This window comes from Erythrolamprus reginae, chromosome 10 (genome assembly GCF_031021105.1).
Source record: "Erythrolamprus reginae isolate rEryReg1 chromosome 10, rEryReg1.hap1, whole genome shotgun sequence".
Lineage (NCBI taxonomy): Eukaryota > Metazoa > Chordata > Lepidosauria > Squamata > Dipsadidae > Erythrolamprus > Erythrolamprus reginae.
The window spans coordinates 12,870,942-12,883,501 of record NC_091959.1 but is presented as its reverse complement, the minus strand read 5'-3'; the positions used below and the strand labels follow the sequence as shown (position 1 = coordinate 12,883,501).

General features: G+C 38.2%; 1 protein-coding gene across 1 annotated transcript in view; it reads right to left on the bottom strand.

The window, feature by feature from the left end:
- LOC139173200 (cortexin domain-containing 1 protein) overlaps positions 1-9,600 on the bottom strand; it is a 29,474-nt gene extending 19,874 nt beyond the window's left edge. Inside the window, exon 1 of the mRNA XM_070762810.1 lies at positions 9,020-9,600. The gene's annotated coding sequence lies outside the window, so the exon portion shown is untranslated. The remainder of the gene's footprint in view (positions 1-9,019) is intronic.
- Between the last annotated feature and the right edge of the window lie 2,960 nt (positions 9,601-12,560).

The window sequence follows — 12,560 nt, the reverse complement described above, 5'->3', positions numbered from 1 at the left end:
TAATGAGAATGATGTCAGCCTGGCCTTCTCTTCTAGCAGCAACCAGCAATCAGATTCTGCTGATCCCGCACTAAACTGCCAAAAGATGCTCTTGAGCAAATAAAGAATAGCTGTAAAGTTTTGGCTGCATCTGGAAAAACCAGCTTAGAAACCAAATTTATCTTCCTACACTGAGGGCACATTAATAACACTACCAGTATTTAACTTTTTGCTCTGCAGGACCCGGGTTTAAAGTGTGAAGGTGGGAAAACATGGATGCTTCTGTGATTGATAGACAGACAGACAGACAGACAGACAGACAGACAAGATAGATAGATAGATAGATAGATAGATAGATAGATAGATAGATAGATAGATAGATAGATAGATAGATAGATTAGATAGAGGAGAGAGGGAGTGTGTGTAGATGAGATAGATAGATAGATAGATAGATAGATAGATAGATAGATAGATAGATAGATAGATAGATAGATAGATAGATTAGATAGAGGAGAGAGGGAGTGTGTGTAGATGAGATAGATAAATAGATAGATAGATTAGATAGATGATAGATAGATAGATAGATTAGATAGATAGATTAGATAGATAGAGGAGAGAGTGAGTGTGTGTAGTTGAGATAGATAGATAGATAGATAGATAGATAGATTAGATAGATAGAGGAGAGAGGGAGTGTGTGTAGATGAGATAGATAGATAGATAGATAGATTAGATAGATAGAGGAGAGAGGGAGTGTGTGTAGATGAGATAGATAGATAGATAGATAGATTAGAGAGAGAGAGAGAGAGAGAGAGACAGACAGACAGACAGACAGACAGACAGACAGACAGACAGATAGAGTAGAGATCGAGTACAGATAGAATAGAATGGAATGGAATAGAATTCTTTATTGCCCAACTGTGATTGGACACACAAGGAATTTGTCTTTGGTACATATGCTCTCGGTGTACTTAAAAGATACATTTGTCAAGAATCATGAGGTACCACACTTAATGATTGTCCTAGCGTACAAATAAACGATCAGGAAACAATCAATATTAATATTAATTATAAGGATACAAGCGACAAGTTACAGTCAATGGTGTCATAAGTGGGAGGATGGGGTGATAGCAACAATGAGAAGACTAATAGTAATAGTAATGCAGAAGAGAGAGGGGGAGAGAGAGGGAGAGGGAGAGGGAGAGAAAATAAAAGTTAGGGTGAAATGAAGCTAAAAATCGACTTAGTTCCTTTACGTGATTTCTGGTACCTGACGGTAGGAGCCCATCACTGATATAAATCTAAATGCTATTGCTTTTCCAAAAGCACTTTTGGGTCTACGAGCAAATCACCAAGGTCAAAGTTCACTATCCCGCTATATAGAGCACTGGTGAGACCCCATTTGGAATACTGTGTTCAGTTCTGGAGACCTCACCTACAAAAAGATATTGACAAAATTGAACGGGTCCAAAGACGGGCTACAAGAATGGTGGAATGTCTTAAGCATAAAACGTATCAGGAAAGACTTCATGAACTCAATCTGTATAGTCTGGAGGACAGAAGGAAAAGGGGGGACATGATCGAAACATTTAAATATGTTAAAGGGTTAAATAAGGTTCAGGAGGGAAGTGTTTTTAATAGGAAAGTGAACACAAGAACAAGGGGACACAATCTGAAGTTAGTTGGGGGAAAGATCAAAAGCAACATGAGAAAATATTATTTTACTGAAAGAGTAGTAGATCCTTGGAACAAACTTCCAGCAGACGTGGTAGATAAATCCACAGTAACTGAATTTAAACATGCCTGGGATAAACATATATCCATCCTAAGATAAAATACAGAAAATAGTATAAGGGCAGACTAGATGGACCATGAGGTCTTTTTCTGCCGTCAGACATCTATGTTTCTATGTTTCACCAATGAGACCGTGATTACTATTTTTAAAAAACCCTCAAATTTATTACTAATGATCTTTCATTAAAAAAAATAAAACACCTGGACTGTGTCTTGTCATTTTTTTTTAAGTTATGCAAAGAAACTTGGAGGCTCTGTAAGTGGCGTTTCTTAGGCCTGCCAGCAAATGCAGTAACGATTTTTTGTGTGTGTGTGTGAAAAGAAAATAATGAGTTCCTGAGCTCTATTTCTTCATTTTTTTCTCCTTTCCACGCACCACTGAACCCGTGCAACATTTCAACTCGAGAGAATTAGATTTAGGAAATCCAAGACATCTCTCGCGATCTCTCTGAAGGTCACGATTAGCGATCGCATCTCGACTCTCTCCTTAATTCCTTTTCTTACAGGGGAATTAATAATTGATCGTCACGAGCGATCCCCCTGAGCAAAGCTAGAGGTTTCATTTAGAAAATTGGAAAGGGCATCGGGTTTAGTTATTTATTAATTAATTAATCACGTTTACAGGGCCGCCCCATCTCAAACACAAAGTGCCTCTTGGAGCTTTTCTTTAGGAGAAACTCAGCTCCATTGGGGAAGGGTTTGTTTGTAGCCCTTGATGCTTCTCCGATGCTTTATGGATGCTAGAAAAATAGATTAATGAAGATAACCATTGAAAAATTGACGTGATGATAACTATTTTATTTATTTATTTATTTATTTATTTATTTATTTATTTATTTATTTATTTATTTATTTATTTATTTATTTATTTACTTATTTATTTACTTATTTATTTATTTATTTATTTATTTACTTATTTACTTACTTACTTACTTATTTATTTACTTACTTACTTACTTATTTACTTACTTACTTACTTATTTATTTATTTACTTACTTATTTACTTATTTACTTATTTACTTATTTATTTATTTATTTACTTATTTACTTATTTACTTATTTATTTACTTACTTACTTACTTACTTACTTACTTACTTACTTACTTACTTATTTATTTATTTATTTATTTATTGGATTTGTATGCCGCCCCTCTCCGTAGACTCAGGGCGGCTAACAACAGTGGTAAAAACAACATGCGACAATCCAATACTAAAGCAGCTAAAAACCCTTATTTTAAAACCAATCATACATACAAACATACCATACATAAATTGTAGAAGCCTAGGGGGAAAGAATATCTCAGTTCCCCCATGCCTGATGACAGAGGTGGGTTTTAAGAAGCTTATGAAAGGCAAGAAGGGTGGGGGCTATTCTAATCTCTGGGGGGAGTTGGTTCCAGAGGGCCGGGGCCGCCACAGACAAGGCTCTTCCCCTGGGTCCCGCCAAATGACATTGTTTAGTTGACGGGACCAGGAGAAGGCCCACTCTGTGTGACCTAACCGGTTGCTGGGATTCGTGTGGCAGAAGGCAGTCCCGGAGATAACCTGGCCCGGTGCCATGAAGGGCTTTATAGGTCATAACCAACACTTTGAATTGTGACCGGAAACTGATCGGCAACCAATGCAGACTGCGGAGTGTTGGTGTAACATGGGCATATTTGGGAAAGCCCATGATTGCTCTCGCAACTGCATTCTGCACGATCTGAAGTTTCCGAACACTCTTCAAAGGTAGCCCCATGTAGAGAGCGTTACAGTAGTCGAGCCTCGAGGTGATGAGGGCATGAGTGACTGTGAGCAGTGACTCCCGATCCAAATAGGGCCACAACTGGTGCACCAGGCGAACCTGGGCAAACGCCCCCCTCGCCACAGCTGAAAGATGTTTCTCTAATGTGAGCAAACTATGTTTCCCCTGTGTCTTAATCAGCAGTTGGAGGATAGCTCCAGAGGCTTGTAAAATCAGCAAAAATTTCTGAATACTTAATACCTAAACTAGAAAGATGTGCGAGGAAGGATGCAAAGTTGCTTTATCTCACACAGGCCAGGGGTATTTCATCCCAGTGCCCAAATCTGTGTGGACCCTCTGGGTGACATCATAATGATATCACCAACTCGGTTCAGTCGGTGCCAATTTGTGGCCGTCGTCATCTGATTTTAATATTTTTTAAAAAAATTGCTCCTTTTTTGCATTATTATTATTATTATTATTATTATTATTATTATTATTATTATTATTATGTCAGTACAACAAAGCAAACGAGATCACTATGCTGGATTTCGTATTTCATCACCAGTCGGGCGCTTCCCAAGCACCTAGGACTGCGTGATGTAGCGGCGAATTATGTTTGCCGATCCGAGTAAAGCGGCCTTTTGCAATTGACAGATGGAGTTTTGTCAATTCCGATGGTTTTCAAATGTCCGCTGAGATCCTTTGGCACTGCGCCCAGCGTGCCAAGTCCCACTGGGACCACTTTCACTGGCTTATGCCAGAGTCGTTGCAGCTCGATTTTTTGATCTTCGTATTTCACTAATTTCTCTAGCTGCTTCTCCTCAATTCTGCTGTCTCCTGGGATTGCGATGTCGATTATTATTATTATTGTTGTTATCATTATCATTATCATTATCATTATCATTATCATTATCATTATCATTATCATTATCATTATCATTATCATTATCATCATCATCATCATCATTATCATTATCATTATATTGTTGTTGTTATTGTTATTATTTATTTATTCGACTTCTATGCTGCCCAATCCCAAAGGACTCAGGGCGACTTACAACAATATAAAGTACAAGACAATAAAAAGAAGTCAAATATTAAACTAAGTTATAAAACCATTAATTAATCACCCTAATAAACATAATAAACTAACCCAACATGCATACTAAACATTTATACAATTTGGCCATTGTTGGGGTTGGTTCATGGCCCCCAGGCCTGTCGACAAAGCCAGATCTTCATGGCTTTCGGAAGACCAGTAGAGTGGAAGCAGCACGGACATCAGGTGGGAGTTGATTCCATAGAGCCGGGGCAGCCACAGAAAAGGCCCTTTCCAGCGGTCCCCCTTAGCCTGCATTGCTTGGCTGACGGGACCTTGAGGAGGCCAACTCTGTGTGCTTTTCTAGGTCTCTGGGAGGTGTGTGGCAAGAGATGGTCCTGTAAATTTTGATTTTTTCTTCTTCTGAGCATGTACAGAAGCCAGGTTTCTTGGAACTGTGCACGAGGTGCATGTTTTTGGCTTTTAGAGAAAATTTCCCCTTTTTTTGATTTTTTTAAAAAAATTCTTCTGAGCATGCGCAAAAGCCAAGTTTCCAGCATTGTACATGCAGTTGTCATCTTGTTTTCAGCTTATTTTTTATTTTTTATTTTTTATTTTTTATTTTTTATTTTTTATTTTTTATTTTTTATTTTTTATTTTTTATTTTTTATTTTTTATTTTTTATTTTTTATTTTTTATTTTTTATTTCTTATTTCTTATTTCTTATTTCTTATTTCTTATTTCTTATTTCTTATTTCTTATTTCTTATTTCTTATTTCTTATTTCTTATTTCTTATTTCTTATTTCTTATTTCTTATTTCTTTTCTTTTTTCTTTTTTCTTTTTTCTTTTTTCTTTTTTCTTTTTTCTTTTTTCTTTTTTCTTTTTTCTTTTTTCTTTTTTCTTTTTTCTTTTTTCTTTTTTCTTTTTTCTTTTTTCTTTTTTCTTTTTTCTTTTTTCTTTTTTATTTTTTATTTTTTATTTTTTATTTTTTATTTTTTATTTATTTTTTATTTTTTATTTTTTATTTTTTATTTATTTTTTATTTTTTATTTTTTATTTTTTATTTTTTATTTATTTTTTATTTTTTATTTTTTATTTATTTTTTATTTTTTATTTTTTATTTTTTATTTTTTATTTCTTATTTCTTATTTCTTATTTCTTATTTCTTATTTCTTATTTCTTATTTCTTATTTCTTATTTCTTATTTCTTATTTCTTATTTCTTATTTCTTATTTCTTTTCTTTTTTCTTTTTTCTTTTTTCTTTTTTCTTTTTTCTTTTTTCTTTTTTCTTTTTTCTTTTTTCTTTTTTCTTTTTTCTTTTTTCTTTTTTCTTTTTTCTTTTTTCTTTTTTCTTTTTTCTTTTTTCTTTTTTCTTTTTTATTTTTTATTTTTTATTTTTTATTTTTTATTTTTTATTTTTTATTTTTTATTTTTTATTTTTTATTTTTTATTTTTTATTTATTTTTTATTTTTTATTTTTTATTTTTTATTTATTTTTTATTTTTTATTTTTTATTTTTTATTTTTATTTTTATTTGGCAATGCACATGTGCATGCAAGCAAAGCATGTGCGTGCGCCCACAAGGTATGCCTGCGCAGTGTGGGAAGAAGCAAACCGGCAACAATTAAGTTCGAACCCACCCTTGACATAGGGATACAACATACCAAAAACCAAACTGAAAGATTTAAAGAAGAGATGTAGTGTAGTGTAGGGTTTCCTGCCCAAGCAGGGGGTTGGACTAGAAGATCTCCAAGGTCTCTTCCAATTCATTCTATTCTATTCTATTCTATTCTACTCTACTCTACTCTACTCTACTCTACTCTACTCTACTCTACTCTATTAGAAGTAGAATGCTTGGCTGCATAGCTAGAGGTATAACAAGCAGGAAGAGGGAGATTGTGATCCCGCTGCATAGAGTGCTGGTGAGACCATATTTGGAATACTGTGTTCAGTTCTGGAGACCTCACCTACAAAAATATATTGATAGAATTGAACGGGTCCAAAGACGTGCTACAAAAGTGGTGGAATGTCTTAAGCATAAAACGTATCAGGAAAGACTTAATGAACTCAATCTATATAGTCTGGAGGACAGAAGGGAAAGTGGGGACATGATCAAAACATTTAAATATGTTAAAGGGTTAGATAAGGTTGAGGAGAAAAGTGTTTTTAATAGGAAAGTGAACACAAGAAGACGGGGGCACCATCTGAGGTTAGTTGGGGGAAAGATCAAAAGCAACATGAGAAAATATTATTTTACTGAAAGAGTAGTAGATCCTTGGAACCAACTTCCAGAAGACGTGGTTGGTAAATCCACAGGAACTGAATGTAAACATGCCTGGGATAAACATATATCCATCCTAAGATAAAATACAGAAAATAGCATAAGGGCAGACTAGATGGATCATGAAGTCTTTTTCTGCTGTCTATGTTTCTATGCTTCTATTCTATTCTTCTAAACCCACCGTGTTGTATATTTGGGGATATCAGCAACCACCAATCAAATTGCTTCACTGGTAGTCATAACTTAACCAATAGCTTACTACAGTTTACCTGAAGAAGCCCTTACCCCGGCCTTCTTTGTAACTTTTTAGTAGCATACATGGGAAGACTTTGGCTGCAGTCAGCAGAAATGTTTCTCATTTTTTTTTGTTCAACCTAGAGAAAAATCTTGCCTCCGTAAAAAAAAAAATACCTCAGCATATATACAGTAATTATTTCCAAGTCACCTTCAATTGATCCGCGTTTGCTATTTGGAGCAAGCATGGCTTAATCCAATAATACATCTATCCATTATATGAAGGTGGGAGACTGAGTTATGCAGCCCTAAACAAGTTTTAAAGAATTTCCTCTTTCCAAAATTAAATGGGGAGATAAGGGGAGCAAGAAAGAAGGACATAACCTCTAGTCCTTCATATACAAACCATAATTACCCCTAAATTATGTTCTACTCTATCCTCTGAGGAGAAAAATGTAATAATATTCCTGCAGTTGCGACAAATACACATCGTTCATCATGTTGAGAGATCAATGGCAGCCATGGATTATTTTATTTTTTAAAAAAAAATTAGAGGTGGCACCCTGAAGTCTAAACCTTTTTGGAAAAAACGTAATCTTGAAAATGGTGCAGCTGGACTAAATCTGAACCTCAGAGCTTTAAGATTTCTATCAGAGCCATAAACAAAGTTCATTGCGATTTGGCAAAACAGATTATTTTTTAAAAAACAAAAAACTATTCTGTGTCTGTGAAAATCCACAACCTGTTAAGGAACATTGCTGAATCCCAAGCAAAATAAATAAATAAATAACTATCCGGCAAGTTATTTCTTAGCCAGACTTGGAGAGGGTCCATTGTTCCTGTGCCAAGCCTGTATTTGATATGCAAATATTCCTCTCCTCTTTGATTCTGGAAGGTCCTTTGCTCCAATTCCAAACTTCAAATCCCAGCCATTCATTCCCTCAAAGGAAACGTTGTGGAGCCACTTCGGAACATTCGCTTCTGCCTACATGCTGGTATTTCCCCAACACACACATACAATTTGTGGAACAAGGGAGGGAGTATCCTTAAGCACACACACACACACAGTTGCACACACACAAAATTTGTGGAACAAGGCAGAAAGTCTCTTTAAGCACCCCTACACAGAGAGACACACACAGAATTTGTGGAACAAGGCAGAACATCTTTTTAAGCACACACACACACAGAGACACACAATTTGCGGAACAAGGGAGAGAGTATCCTTAAGGACACCCATACCCACACACTCGCATGCACACAAATTTTGTGGAACAAGGCAGAAAGTCTCTTTAAGCACCCCCAAACACACCTAGAGAGACACAATTTGTGGAACAAGGGCGGGAGTATCCTTAAGCACACACACATAGACACACACACTCACACAAAATTTGTGGAACAAGGGAGAAAGTCTCTTTAAGCACCCACACACAGAGGGAGAGACACACACAATTTGTGGAACAAGGGAAAAAGTCTCTTTAAGCAACACACACACATACACAGCTGCACACACACAAAATTTGTGGAACAAGGAAGAAAGTAATTTTAAGCACCTCCACACACAAAGAGAGAGACACAAAATATGTGTGGAACAAGGGAAAAAGTGTGCATCTTTCAGCAGCATTCTCCTGCAACCCAGAGCTCAAGTAGAACACATAAAATCTGTCTTTCCTCCGTCGGTCCTTACATAAAGCAGACAATTTCGGTCTCGTCTCACCGCAGGTTCCTTCTACTTGGACAGCCCTCCCCCACTCACACACTCCTCCCCAAAGTCGAAAAGTCTGTCTGAGCAGCCCAAGTTCCCCGCCACACAGTATTTGCAGGGGAAGGCTTGGTCCGCCTATCCAAAACACCACGCACAGGTGAGCAGTCCTTGGCAGGCAGAGGAGGCAGCCTTCCTCTTAAGGAACAATTGGAGGGGGGCTGGGTGGGAGGGAGGGAGAGAGAAACATAAGAGTTACCAACCTATCACAACTTGTTCATTCCAGCAGGACCAAAACAGCCGCCCTCCCCTGCGATGCGTCGGCGCGAGGTAGGGTCTCTTTGGAGCATCCTGGCTTAGCGGTCCTGAAATTCCTCCCGCTGCTTCCTAAACCACGGAGGACCAATGAGAGGTGGCTCTCGCTCTCCGACACCAGTCTGAGGACTGGGGGAGTTGGAATGGCCTCTTGGCCCCCACCGAGCAAGCTGAGCTTTCCCTCCCACCCCCAGTTCCTAAATCATCGCAGGGCAGTGTTCCTGCTGCAAAATTGGAATGACTTGCTGCATTGGTTTCTCAGCCTGCCTGTGTTGGAGAGCTACACCTGCTTCTCCCGGCCAGAAGCCTCCCCTCCTTTTCTTCCCGTTCTTTCTCCGACAGCATCTTGCGGCACCCCGAGAATCACCGGGCTGCCATTGTCCCCAGATCTCTTCTTAGCCTGCAGTCTGTTCTTTGCCCTAGATGCTGACTCTGGACTTTGCAAAGCGAGCCACCCACCAGCAGTGCCTCAAAGAGACTCCCAGCCCTGCGAAAGTGGAGTGGATGAGTCTCTTTTTCCCTGGATTTGGCACCTCTCCACCGACATGGTTCCTGAACCCATTAGAAAAACCCTCGAGCTTGACTTAAAATTGCATATTGCTTCCTCCTCGCCTTTCCTGTAATCTGCAACCAGCCAGGCACGGGGAGCACCAAGTGGCTTTTATAATGGAAAAAATCCCTTTGTGGGTAGGAGAATGGAAGAAAGGCAGTTAAAAGGGGCTCCGTATCAGCCTGATTAGAATTATTCTACTCTATACTGCTCAAAAAAATAATAAAGGGAACACTCAAAGAACACATCCTAGATCTGAATGAATGGAATATTCTCATTGAATACTGTTCTGTCGGGCTCTCTGGTAGACTCCTCCCAAAAATTCACAGGTACAAATTTCAGACACACACACGTTTGAAAATTCAAAACAATGTTCTTTATAATGAAAATTCACTTAAACCAAGCCCTCTTTTGGTATAGCAAAGAGCACTGGTCTCCAAACAAATTGGTAATTTGTACAAGTCCCTTATCAGTTCTGTGATACTTAGCTTGCAGCTGTGAGGCAATTCACAGTCCTTCTTCTTTCACAAAGTGAAACACACTTTGCTCTGGTTTAGTTTCAAAGGGGGGAAAAATCAGCACACAAAAGGTCAAAGTCAGTAAAGCAGTCACGAAACACAACGATCAGATAATCCTCCACAATGGCCAAACCCACAGGCTGCTATTTATAGCAGCCTCACTAATTACCACAGCCCCACCCAACCACAGGTGGCCTCATTTTCTTTGATAATAATCTCTCAGTTGTTGTTGCCTATGCATCGCTCTCCGCATGCGTGGCTGTATCATTAACTCTTGTTCTGAATCCAAGGAGGAGCTAGATAATTGATCTCCTTCTGAGCTGTCTGCCACACTCTCCTCCTCCCTGTCACTCATGTCTTCTTGGTCAGAGGAGCCTTCATCAGCAGATTCCACCAGGGGCAAAACCGGCCTGCAGCATGTGGATGTCTCCCCCACATCCACAGTCCTTGGGGCAGGAGCTGGCCAAGAGCTAACCACAACAGAATCTTCCGTACAAAGTTGAATGTGCTGACAACAATGAAATTGATTGTCAATCAGTGTTGCTTCCTAAATTGTCAGTTTGATGTCACAGAAGTTTGATTTACTTGGAGTTATATTGTGTTGTTTAAGTGTCCCCCTTATTTATTTATTTTTTGAGCAGTGTATGCCATCCTAGCATTGAGGAGGTGCCTCAAAAAAAATAAAAAATAAAAAGGAAAATCCCTACCAGAGCCCTTTATGAGAAAGTGTGGGGTTTTAAAAAGAATGCACTGTTATGAATCACTCGTATTTTCAAAGACAAATAGTTGAAATATTTCTTTAGGAGGGAATGTATGTTGCAAACCAGTGGAGTTAATTTCTATTTAAATTACAGTGTAGTTGAAAATAATATTAACAATTAACTTAGATGGGACAATTGTTGATAAGCATATTTTAAATAGTAGTTGGGAATAGGGTTACAATCATTGATCTGCATGTTATACACACACACACACACAGAGAGAGAGAGAGAGAGAGGGAGAATTTTTCAGAGTATAATTCAATTCAATTCAATTCAATTTATTAGATTTGTATGCTGCCCCTCTCCGAAGACTCGGGGCGGCTCACAACAATAATAAAAACAGTATAACAATGGAACAAATCTAATAATAAAATTACATTAAAAAACCCCAACAATTTAAAACCATACAACACATACATACCAAACATAAAATATAAGAAAGCCTGGGGGAGATGTCTTAATTCCCCCATGCCTGGCGATATAGGTGGGTCTTGAGTAACTTGTGAAAGACAAGGAGGGTGGGGGCCGTTCTAATCTCCAGGGGGAGTTGATTGTAGAGGGCTGGGGCTGCCACAGAGAAGGCTCTTCCCCTGGGGCCCGCCAAACAACATTGTTTGGTCGACGGGACCCGGAGAAGGCCAACTCTGTGGGACCTTATCGGCCGCTGGGATTTGTGCGGTAGAAGGCAGTTCCGGAGGTATTCTGGTCCAATGCCATGAAGGGCTTTAAAGGTCATTACCAACACTTTGAATTGTGACCGGAAACCGATCAGCAGCCAGTGCAGACACACCTTAGTTTTTGGGGAGGAAAATAGGGAAAAGAATCTACTTACCAGGTATTTATCTGATTTATCTGGTTAGCGTCCTTATCTGGTCAGTTTCAGCAAATTATTTTATCCTGTGGTTGGGGCTTTAGAAAAACCTTATTTGGAGAGAGTAACAAAGAAAGAGCTTGCAAGCCAGCAACAGCTGGGAACATTGTTAGCACCTGGTTCTGGCTGGAAAGAAACTTACTCAGAGCAATGAAAAAAACCCTACAAAGACTTAGGGCTTGGAAAACATTCTTTGCAGAGAATAACAATGAAAGAACCTGCAAATTAAGAGCTGGGAAGATTGTGAGCACCTAGTTGGGGAAAAAAAGCTTTGAAAAAAGCTACATTGAGAGTATGAGATGCTTCCAAATTATCAGCCTCTTTTAGGGAGGAAAAATACAGTATGTATGTATGTATGTATGTATGTATGTATGTATGTATGTATGTATGTATGTATGCAGTGAAGGGCTACCAAAATTTTTACAACCACACTGTGGTTGTGGTTTATGCAGGACGCCCTGGATTTTCTTTCAACATCTTTCAGTGCAAATTGGGTGCTCTGGGGTGGAGCTCCATTTTCGCTACCCCACTGTGTTGTGTGAATGTTTTACTGTGATTATAAAAATCAATTAAATTTTTTATTTAAAAAACCATGAGCAAGGGGTTGCTACGGAGGCTGTAGCTGTGAAAAGGTGGTCATAAGTCTTTTTTTCCAGCGCCGTTGTAACTTTGAATGGTCACTAAATGAACCGTTGTAAACTGAGGACTATCTCTATTCTCCTTTATTAGTTTTGCAGTATTTATCTCTAATCGTTCTGTTGGTTCATTATTTAATATAATTTTAGCTGA